The following is an 11146-nucleotide window of genomic DNA, read 5'->3' as shown; positions in this document are numbered from 1 at the left end:
TTGTTTATTACTATTGTATTTGTCCAAGATAGAGTGTCACTAAACGACAGTGACTGAGGAAAGCCACCAGAAACTTCAACCAGGATCAGGACCTCCAACGAATTCAGATCCTCTTTGTGTTTACAGAGCTTCTGAGTTGGTGTAACTTTGATGTACAAAGGAGATTTCCTAAGTCCCCAAAAGTAACTTTGGGCTTGTGGTCTCGCATTACCTCAAGCAGTGAGAGGAGCTCCTGGCCATCTTAATATATCAAATCCATGTCCCCTAAGGTCAGTCACGAAGATTCTTCACGAAGATTCTCCTTTCAATGCCAACTTTGAAGGGCCTGGCTTCAAATTTATTAAAGGATTTGGAGACTTGTCAACTGAATCCCAGACCATGTGTTCTTTCTCTTTTCTCTCCCCATTTCACCCACTTTCCACTCTCCTAAATAGGTCTGTAGGTAGAGAGAGTATTGGGGAATAAGAGATTATTAGAGCTTAGAGGACCCTTAGTTGGTCTCGAGCCCTGGTTACTAGCCTACTCACAGCTATTTTCAAAATGCTCTTCAAATTCACGCCTCCTCTCCTGTGATGCTATCGTTCAAATCTCATGTCTCATATTCATATGTGATGCTTTTCTCCCATCGTGTCATATGAAGCCCATTGTTCTCGACTGCCAGAGTTTGAGTTCTGACTCTGTCAGTCAAGACCCTCAGTGTGTTTCCCTTCTCAGTGGCACACCCAAGTCACCGATTAAACTGTTGAACAACATTGAGTAGAGATCTCTCCTGAGGCTCACGTTAATTTGCTAACGAGCACTTTTAGGGTAAATGGTTATTCAGGAAGCTTAGAATCCATGTAACTATTTTATCATCCGGCACCCATGACCCCAAATGTCTGAAAAAGACCCCAACTTATCCATAGAAGAGCCTGTTGAAGGCCATGCTGCAATCCAGACTCTCTGCTCATGAGGATATGAGACAACTAATCTAATCACCATATTCGAAAAAAACAACCCTTAGCCTTAAGTGGTTGGTGAATAGACCAGGAGGCAACAGACTCTGCTGATTAACAGATAAGTAAGAGATCTCCATGGCTTATCATATACTTTATTCTTCATGCCTGTGAATCCCATATGGGTCAAGCAGTTCCCCATCTTGTTATTTTGCCATCTAGAACGGTGGGCTCTGAGTCGGCCATGGAGGCATGCCAGATCTTGCCCCTGCTCACCATCCATTAACAGGAAGGAGTCACCAGCTCCAAATGACTCCAAGGACACCTGTGAAATGTTGGGGAGAAAATGACTATTTGGTGGCCTGAACCACTTCCATCAGAGCTAGGTATGTTTTTACGTTTGATCTTGTGATCATATTTTCCCTCTTGTGTGCTTGGAAACCTGACCATCCACTCAGCATTTCTCGAATCCTCCACACAGAAGTCTTCGGACAGATTTCATTAGCATCAACCACTAGAGTCATAAATACCAGTACAATAACCTAGATGTTCCGAAATATTGCTTAAGAAGTCCCTTTCATGTAGCTGGGAAAAAAAAAAAAAATCTGATCCTCTGGCCACGGCTGGATAAGAACTCCCCGTTCCAAACAGCGAGCTTGACTAAGTCTGATTAATGAATTTCTGAAGTTATTTTTGTTGATCCTCCCACCCTTGACGCCATAATTTGCCTGTGGCAACATGTGTGTAGATTAATGAGGCTTTCAGCAGCCAGTGGAAAAGTGTTCATTAGCTTAATTATCCACACCTTCAAATTGAGGGCAACTCAGGGCTGTCAGGACACAGCAGAGCGTCTGTGCTAGGGAAGAGCAAACACAGGAGAGAGTGCTGCCCACCCGGGACGATCTTCCTTGCGGAGGCAGGGAGAAGAACGGGGAAGAAAATTGGATGCACAGAAGACAAAATGGCAAGAGACGATTCAGTGGGATTACCCAACTGCATGCTGAATGTGCATGCATTTATTAAGCACCGAGTATAGGCCAGCCTGAATAAGCAAGCACCTCCTATGCTTCTAGCCTGCTCGATCCTCATGCACAGGACAAGCCTCCATCTCAAGGACCAGTCTCTCCTAAGTCAATGGGAATGGAATGTGTGGATCTTCATCAACAAGGTCAAACGTAAAGCACCATATCTATCCCATCCTGGACCTGTCTAATTTTATCGGTCAGTTGTGGCCAGCTCCCACCTCGGACATAGGACTTAGGACTCAGAGCCTTCCCGGTGTGCCTAGGCCCCATGCTTTCCCTCCAGCATCTCCCACTTAGCCCCCCAAGGAACTAGTCCTACTTCTGAGCCCAAGCCCAAGGGGGAAGTTCCTCCTACTTCTTCACGCTGCCCCTCTCCTGCAGACATGTCAGCCTGTTGCCTCTCCCAGTCTCTCCAGTGGGTCCAATGGGTCCAACTAGGACCCATTTTTTGTTTATCAGCCCAGACATGGAGCGCTCACCTTGGCCTTCTCCACCCAGTGGGTTATAGAGCTCTCTGCTGGATGCTGTGCAGGACAGAGATGGTCCTATGAGAGTTTCTGGCTCTTATGAGGTAAGACTCATGCATGGAGCTAATCATTAAAGGGAAGAGAGCTTCAGCACCTTGTAAATCAGTCTTTCTCAAACTTGCTTGGCCATAAAAATTGCCTTTTAAAGATACAACCTCCAAGGTTCTACCCATGAAGATTTTAATTCAGAAAATCTGAGGTAGACCCAAGCATTTTCCTAAGCATGCAGAAGATCCTTATCATGAGGCAAGTTTGGAAAACACTAGTAAATGACTATGTGACAGTAGAAGTGACTATTGATTTAACCTCCATAAGCCACTCAAGGTATTAAGAAATTTACGTATATTGACTCATTTAATTACCTGGACAAACTTTTTCCAACAGGGGCTAACTTTCTGTTCTACTAACGAGAACACCCAGATCCAGGTACATTGACTGATTGCTCAGAATCACAGATTTTGGCACATTTTGGCAGTAAGTGGCACGTTGAGAATTCAGTACTTCATCTCTTTGGTTCCTCACCCATATCAATTAAAATAACCTGTTTCTAATGGCTAACTGCTGGTGGAGACCAACCGTCTCTGAGCTTTTTTCTGATTGAGCACCCTATCAACAATGAAACTTCAAGCACAGACTTTCAGTGCATGCATGTATATTTTTAATTTATCTATACATATTATTATTCTAATATATTATCAATATTATAAAATATACATAAAATGTCAATTTAAAAGGTTGAAATCAAGATGAATTAAAGAATTTTTATTAATTTTTATTTTATTTAGCGACTCTTAAGAACTTTTTTGCTTTCGTGAAAAATTATTGATATAATAAAAATTCTTTTAGTGAGACCAATATGATTTTGAATATGCTTTTCTCAGTTTTTTCAATCTTGGATTAATCTGCATGACATAGTGATTAATGGTTTGGTCCTAAATTCAGTTTGTTCTGACACTTGCTTTTAGTGCCTGTCATTACTGGAAGAGACATGTAAATTCAAACGAAAGAAGCACAGCATTGTTACCTTAGTCATAATACTCATTTTTCAATTCCATCTACCAGTTATGCAAAGGTTTTTGGTGAAATTTGGCTAGTACATCTCTAAACTCCCTGATAACAATCCATTCTCCCCACGATTTATTGGAATTAAAAAGAAAAAAAAAACTAGTTGAACATTCAATAACGTTACCTTTGGAAACTTAAAACAGGCTAGAATATTCTGTTTCAGTCCTTCCAGGAACACAGATCTCAGTTATAACACATCATTTTTAACAATACTACCACTGGAAATGTTTCACACCCTCAGTGCTCAAACACTGTCTTCATGGGAAAAGTATCATTTTTTCCTTTGTATTCAAGAACAACATGCATACAGGAAAATGTACACAAGTGTACAGATGAATGTATTTGTATTTAACTGAGCACACCCAGCTAAAGACACAGAACAAGAAACAGAACATTATCTGCAGTCACATTATCAAAAGCTCTTTTGTGCCCTTTCCAGTTATTTCCATGGCCAAGGTAACCACTATCCTAGCTTTCAGATTCATTTTGCCTGTTTGTTGTGTTTCTTTAAACTTCATGTGAGTGAAATCATACAGGAAGCACCTTATTGTGTGTCGGGCTCATTTTGCTCAAAACTTTATTTGTGAGATTCATCCATATCACTGAAGTTGTCATGGATCACTTATTCTCATCACGTAGGGGTTTGTCTCCTGCCAATGCACAATAAGTTGATCCATTTTGCTTTTGATGGGACGTTGGATAAATTTCAGTGTTAGTATATTAGAAACAGTGTTGCTATGTGCATTGCAAAGCCTACCTTTTCCAAGAGCGTGTTTGAATTTCCATCAGGTATATGCCTGCAGTGGAATTGCTGGGTCACTGGGTTTGCTTATGTTCTGCTTTTTACACAGTGCCGAACAGTTGCCTGACTGGTTCCGAGAATTTGCATTCCGGCCAAGGTTGGAGGTCTGAGCGCTCCACATTCTCACCTCCTCTTGGTATTGTCCATCTTTTTTCATTTTGGCCATTTTGGTGCACATACGTATGATGGCATCTCACCACAGCTTACTCGTTTCTTCGGAAGGCAGTTACTGTCTCGTTATTAAGTGGTGACATCTACCCTGTGGGGACAACTTAAGTGCACTGTTTGTGTTTTTTTTTCAAATGTACCTGCTATAGCTCACTCCTGACAGCTACTTGTCAGCCTGGAAAAGACCAAATAATTTGAACCCTTGAATTTGTTCACTCGCCATTTCAAACACTTGGCCAGAAGAGAATAAAGGAATCCCTTCTTGAATAAAATATTTCCGGGCGAAGTTCCTATCTAATTACAAAGTGTTATAAAGATTCTGCCATATTTTAAACTTCTTGCCTCTATGTAATAATCCACATCAATGAGAGCCTGTTGTGCTCTGTACTTTTGCGGCTTAAACTTCCTGGCTTACATAGCTTGCTGTGGACAAAGCAGTAAATAAATTTCACATAGGGTGCTAGCTCATGAAATTTTTTTTCCACTCTAATTGACATACATACCCAAAGTATTGCTTTTGTTAAGAAATTCATTTACTGGGGCGCCTGGGTGGCTCAGTCGGCTGAGCGTCCAACTTCAGCTCAGGTCATGATCTCACACTCTGGGAGTTCAAGCCCCGCGTCGGGCTCTGTGCTGACGGCTTGGAGCCTGGAGGCTGCTTCAGATTCTGTGTCTCCCCCTCTCCCTGCCCCTCCCCTGCTCATGCTCTGTCTCTCTCTGTCTCAAAAACAAATAAAAACATTTAAAATTTAAAAAAAAGAAATTTAGTTACTGTTGAGAACATAATTTTTTTCTGGCACATCTTTTCTTAAAGAGCTCATAAGAAAGGGCCCTCCAATGTGTTTCATGACTGACATGAGCAATCTAGAAACAGCATAAGCTGAAACATGCTAGAACTATTGTACTTTCCACCAAGTGCATACCAAATCTCTCACACTGAATTATTTGTTTGATGTCCCTTCAACTCTTCAGCAACAAGGTCTATGAATCTTGCAACAATATTTAATGACTACGGAATCCATTTTAATGTGTCCCTAGGTAGTTTTCAGGTACTTCTTCAGCCCTTTTTTACCATAGCAAGGGGAGCAAGCATTTGACCAATGGATTATGGCCTCCCACTTTTGCTCTTAAGCAATAAATTCAAAATTATGAGTTTTAACCAAAGTCTGTAAAGGCCTGGATTGAGTATCATGCCTTTAACCAGCTGGGGAAAAAAATTCTTAATGTCTTGCTAATTGCAATGGCTTCATACCCTCATCAGTTATGTCAAGATGCAAAGAGAGACTCATCATTAACCACAGTGGATGAAAGGCCATATTTCAAATAGTCTTCTCAATAATTTTTTAAGTCTTTCAACCAATGCTGTGATTGATGTAATTAGACTGCCATTATTTTTATCCAGTCATTCGCTGAAAAGCGGCAAAAGCACCAGGAGTTACAGAAGCATCCAGCCGGCCATCCTCCCGCAGGTCCCTCGGGTTTGCCTCATTAATATTATCTTCAGCTTGCAGTTCCTTCACGGAACCACTTAAATCACTTGTCCATTTTGTGAGGATTAGTTAAATTGAAATGAGATATCATGAGCTGTAAATCCATTTAACCAGCACATAGACACAAATCAGCCAAATGCTTCTGGAAGGCATACAAATTTCCATCTCAGGAAGATTCTCCTCGTCCTGAAGGGTTCCTTTGAGTAAAGAGTGCTTCTCTGCACTTCACCATGACAGTTTCCAATGTCAGAGCCCTCAGATCCTCTAGAAAGCATCTTGCCAGCCTTTTCATCTGACAGGGGAGGAGGTGGAAGCACCCAAAGAAAGAGTGGAGACCTTGGAGACCGCTGGTTTGATACGCAAGCCCTGGTGATAGGGAACATAGGCTCAAATCCCAGATTCTGCCACTTCCTCCCTGTGTACTCTGGAGCAAATTATTTTACCTCTCTAAGCCTGTTTCATCAGGTGGATACCTAACCAGGGTGAAGGTTACTGCATGTAAATTATATCTCCATAAACCTATCTTTAAAAGGAATAAAGGGAGGGAGGAGGCCTGAAATTAAACAGAGATTCTCAAATGAGCCTCGAGATTTCCAGGGAGTAGCATTTTTATCTTAAGTATCTCTGTTGTCTGGCAGGCTTCGCAAAATGCCTGGTATATAACTAGATGCTTAAAAGGTATTACCGATTGCAGCGGATTGAATGGTGGCCCTAAACGATACATACATCCACATCCACATCCCTAGAACCTGTGACTATGATCTTATTAGGAAAAGAGTCTTTGCACATGTAAGTTAAGCATCTTGGGTGGAGAACATCCTATATTATCCAGGTGGGGCCTAAATCCGATGACATGTGTCCTTGGAAGAGAGGAAAGAGAAGATACAGAACACAGGGGAGGAGGCCATGCGAAGACAGAAGCAGAGATCAGTGTGATGTAGCTACAAGCCAAGGAACGCCAAGGTTGTCAGAGCCACCAGAAGTTCAGGAGGGGGCAAGGAGGGATTCTCCCGTATGGTCTTTGGAGTGGGTGTGACCTTGCCGACACTTTGGTTTTGAACTTCTGGTCTCCAAAACCGTGAGACAATGCATTTCAGTTGTTTTAAGCCATCAAATGTGTGGTAATTTTTTTACCTAGGAAACTAATATATTGATCCTCTTGGCTTCATATAATCATGCAGTTTGTTATTATCTAATGCACTGATTTCCAAACTTAAGCTCGGCAGAGCCCTCCATGGCCACCATGATACATTAACAAATACGGTACCTCTTTTGTATTTGGAGGTACTTTTAAGATTTCTTGTAACCAACATATGCTGCAACTTAAAAAAAAAAGAAGCTAAATGTAAAAATTTGAATAACTAACCTAGATCTTGTCCGATGCTACATGGTAACGCTGAAGATCAGAGAAGTCACGTGACTTGTCCAAGTTCTCTTGGAAGCAAGAGGTAGAGCCATAGTCAGTACCTCCACCATCTTCCTCCTGATGCAGGGCTCTTCCTGGGCACCAAAGAGCCACAGTAAACCGCTGTCCTTGGAAAAGAAAGAAGAAAATATTAGCAGCACTCCTATTATACTCAAAGATAATACAATATGCCCTTGGTGATCAGTACTGCTATTCGCCTTCCAAGTAGAGGGTCCAAACACGGTGACAGGTAGAGATAAAGAAAGAAAATGGAAGAAGAGAAAGAAGAATTCAGGTAATGGGAAGGGGGTGTTCCTGATTGGCTACAGGAGATTTAAGGAAAGGACTCGTGCTATGTACACTCATAAAGGTAGAATGTTCTTCCTCCGTAGTCTGAGCTGTTAGATCAGTCTGTGTCAGCTTGGGGTCAGACAAAAGTGAATTCCATTGCCATCTTGTCACTTATATCTGCGTGACCTTGAGCAAAATTAACCTGAGTCTCAGTGTCCTGAGTAGGTGGGAATAATCCCTACCTTGCTGGGTGGTTGTAGGACTTAAATGAGAAGACAGAGCTTAGGGATCCTGACCCAGACTCTGGAGCGAGGCTAGTAGACTCTCTACGATGCTGGCTGTGGACCTCGGGCAATTACCTCTCTGTGCCTGAGTTTCCTTACCCGGAAAGCAAGGATAATGTTACTTGCCTCCAAGGGTCAGTCTGAAGGTTAGAATAAGCTAATAGTTCTAAAGTACTTAAACAGTGCTTTAACAGCAGAATAGTGCTGTATGAGCATTTGTTAAATTAAAAATCAGTATGAAAATGCACCTAAGGAAGAGGTTACAGGGGGCAGCGGGGGGGGGGGGATGCTACAGAGGAAGTGGGAAGCCCAGTGTCTGTCCCGGCCCAGGAAGAGATGGCATAAAAGCATTCCCTGGCTCTCTTCCAAACTGGTCTGTTCACAGGGGACCTAGTGTAGCACCTGTGGCTGGCACAGGGGGACGACCGTGTGTAGGGGTGGCTGCTATTATCAAGCCTGGGGTGGCCAAGCATGGGCATGCTCCAGGACCCGAGGAAGTGGTCCTCCTCCTGCTTCCTACCTTGGCTGCCCCAGAAGAGGGGGCTTCTTTGGATGCTGGGTAGACACCTTTCTCTCCTGGGCTGCAGGAGGGTCCACTCCAGCGTGATGGAAAAGGACACCCTCTCTGGGAAGACCCAGCAGGCAGCTTGGAGAGTGGGAACATAGCTTCCAGAATTACACAAGGCCACCTAGCCGCCCCCCCACCCAAGTCTGACACCATCTGCCCAGCGGCCCTTCTAAGAGGCCAAACGCCCCTCGACTGGCCACACCTCCTCTCCCCCCCACCCCGCTTTTGGGTGCTCAGATGAGAGTTCAAAGGGGAAGATTCAGCTTCCAGAGGAGGGGCTGTGAGGGTTTGACCAGAGGCTCATCTCCCCAGGCTCTCTGTTTCCCTTTCAAGGGGTGACTCACGTTGCTGGAAAATGACAAACTCGGGTAAATAAGATAATAGGGGCGATACTCGTGACTCAGCTGACGTGGACACCCACCCAGCAGGGCACAGAGGCCCCACACGGGCAGGGGCTGCTCTTGGAAAGGGAGGATGGTTGTGAAGAAGGGATCCACTCGAGATGCTTTTTTTTCGTCTTGGTTGCAGACAGCGTTCCACGAGGTGCTTTTCTCCCCCCCACCGGGAGCCCTGAGTCTGTCAGGCACTGGCATTACTCACAGGGGAGGGAATCAAGGGCCAGGGAGGAATGGGTGTGTGCAAACCTTCCTCTGACAGTCGTGGAAAACAGCAGTGCCCTCCCCGGTCCCAGGGACCGGCTCTGCCCCAGAGGACTGCTCTACGCCTCACTTTCTCTCCCGAATCCTCCACCAAAATGAATTTGGACACTAGGGTATTCGTGTGTAACATAACAGGATGTCCGGGATTTATTTTAGAAAGTCCGCTCCCCACTCTGAAATCGTTGGCAGGTGATAGGTGAAATGAGATTGGCCAAACGTCGCCAATTATTCACCTGGGGGAAGGGGCGTAGGGGTTCCACAAAACTGTTCTCTCTCCTTTTGGGTCTGTCCTGCGGTTTCCATAATGAAAACGCCTTTGTTGTTGTCATCTAGGAGCTTTGGTCCGGCCACCTCTCACTGGCCTTTAGCCTGCTAGGGCCACCGGAGCTTGCTGGGAAAGCTTCCTGGGCCTCAGTTTCCCCAGAAGCCTAGCCGTCCTCTGATACAGGAGAGCGTTGGCTCCAGTGCTCTCTGAGCCTTTTCCAGCACTGCTTCCCTGTGAGCTGATGAGTCCTATGCATTCCAACCTCTCGTCACCCCCAAGCACCTCAAGCCTGGGTTTTCGCAGCGAGCTTTCACGGCATGCAGAGGGCAGTGGTTAGAGCAAGGATTCTGGAATCCCAGCGCCTGGTTTTGAACCCTGGGCTGACCACACCCTTACTGCAACTCATGTAGCACCTCTAGACATCAATCTGCTGATCTGAGAGATGGGGATAATAATATCCCCCTCACGGAGTTATTATCAGGATTCAAGGAATTTATATTTGTAAAACACTTAAAACAGTATTTGCCATATGGTGTTACAGAAATCACGTTGAATAAAGAAAAGGAAAGATTTCAGAAGCCAGCTGATTTTCTATGTCAGACTGGCAAACTTTGTCCTCTAAATGCCAGATAGTAAATGTTTTTGGCTTCACCGGTCATATGGCTCTGTCACATCCAGGCTGAGGCGACCTGAAGCTGATACCCGCCTCCCTCTCTCTCTGCCCTCATGGCAGCTGTCACCAAGGCTCCGTGTCCCAGATGGTGTTACCACAAAATTGAAGCGAACTCACCATCCGCATTGCACTTCAGCAGAGTGAGAGACAAACTATGGTAGTTATTAAGCCGCTGCAACCTATGTGGCTTATTGCGTGACTGCAGCATAGCCCGGCCTGGCCTGGCCTGACACACGGGAGGCAGCCCTGGAGGCCGTAAAGAAGGCAGCTGCCGCTCTCTCCTGAGTCCGCTCCAAGTTATGCAGACTGCCCTCGCTTTGTTTCTTTTCGTCGTCATACATGAATTCAGGTCCCTCTCCGGTGCTGGCTGCCATCTTCCCAACACCTTCCAATCGGCTCAACGCCTTCTCTAAGCCAATACTCAGGATCGACCACGATTCCCAGACGGACCCGACTTTCAGCAGAACGGGACCACCGACAGGAATATGTCCTAGGGTCACATCAGGTGTGCGTGGGGCGAGAGGGAAGTCAGATCAGACTGTTGACGCACATGGCCTTTCCTGTGACTCAAAACCCTTGCACGTACACCATCGTGCTTCTGCTGAGCCCGTCTTCTTGTGCGGTTTCTGCATAATTGGCTTTTAATGGACACCCAGAGACCTGTTACATTTCCTCCTCGAGCTTCCATGCCCCTTCATGCTGTCACCCCGCTGAAGAGAACAGGACAACCTGAGAGGAACAGTCAGAACGCACTGCTAATACCCACAGGGCTGTGACTTGCGAATCACAGTCCCAGGTTCTTGGAGGGATTCTGAAAAATGACAGTTCAGAGGCAGCCGTGGTTATGGGGACTGTTCTTCCCAAGCTTGAAATCAGGATACAGATTTAAAAAAATGCTTTGGTGCTTCTGTGCGGGGCAGGCTGGGGGATTCATTTGGAGGCCGACACTGGGAGAATTGGGGGAACACTGGTGGTCCTGTGAACCAGAA

At 45.0% G+C, this 11146-nt stretch overlaps 1 long non-coding RNA gene across 1 annotated transcript; it reads right to left on the bottom strand.

Annotated features, from left to right (window-relative positions):
- Positions 1-1074: 1074 nt before the first annotated feature.
- LOC121042970 (uncharacterized) lies at positions 1075-7541 on the bottom strand. The gene is made up of 2 exons (XR_005796569.1): positions 7379-7541; positions 1075-1260 (listed from the first exon to the last, which is right to left on the bottom strand). It is a non-coding gene; the product is annotated as an uncharacterized LOC121042970 (long non-coding RNA).
- Positions 7542-11146: the final 3605 nt, after the last annotated feature.

Source organism: Herpailurus yagouaroundi, unplaced genomic scaffold (genome assembly GCF_014898765.1).
Source record: "Herpailurus yagouaroundi ecotype Mexico unplaced genomic scaffold, PumYag 186, whole genome shotgun sequence".
NCBI classification, from domain to species: Eukaryota; Metazoa; Chordata; class Mammalia; order Carnivora; family Felidae; genus Herpailurus; species Herpailurus yagouaroundi.
Note: the sequence above shows the minus strand (reverse complement) of the source record. Positions and strands in the feature narration are given on the sequence as shown.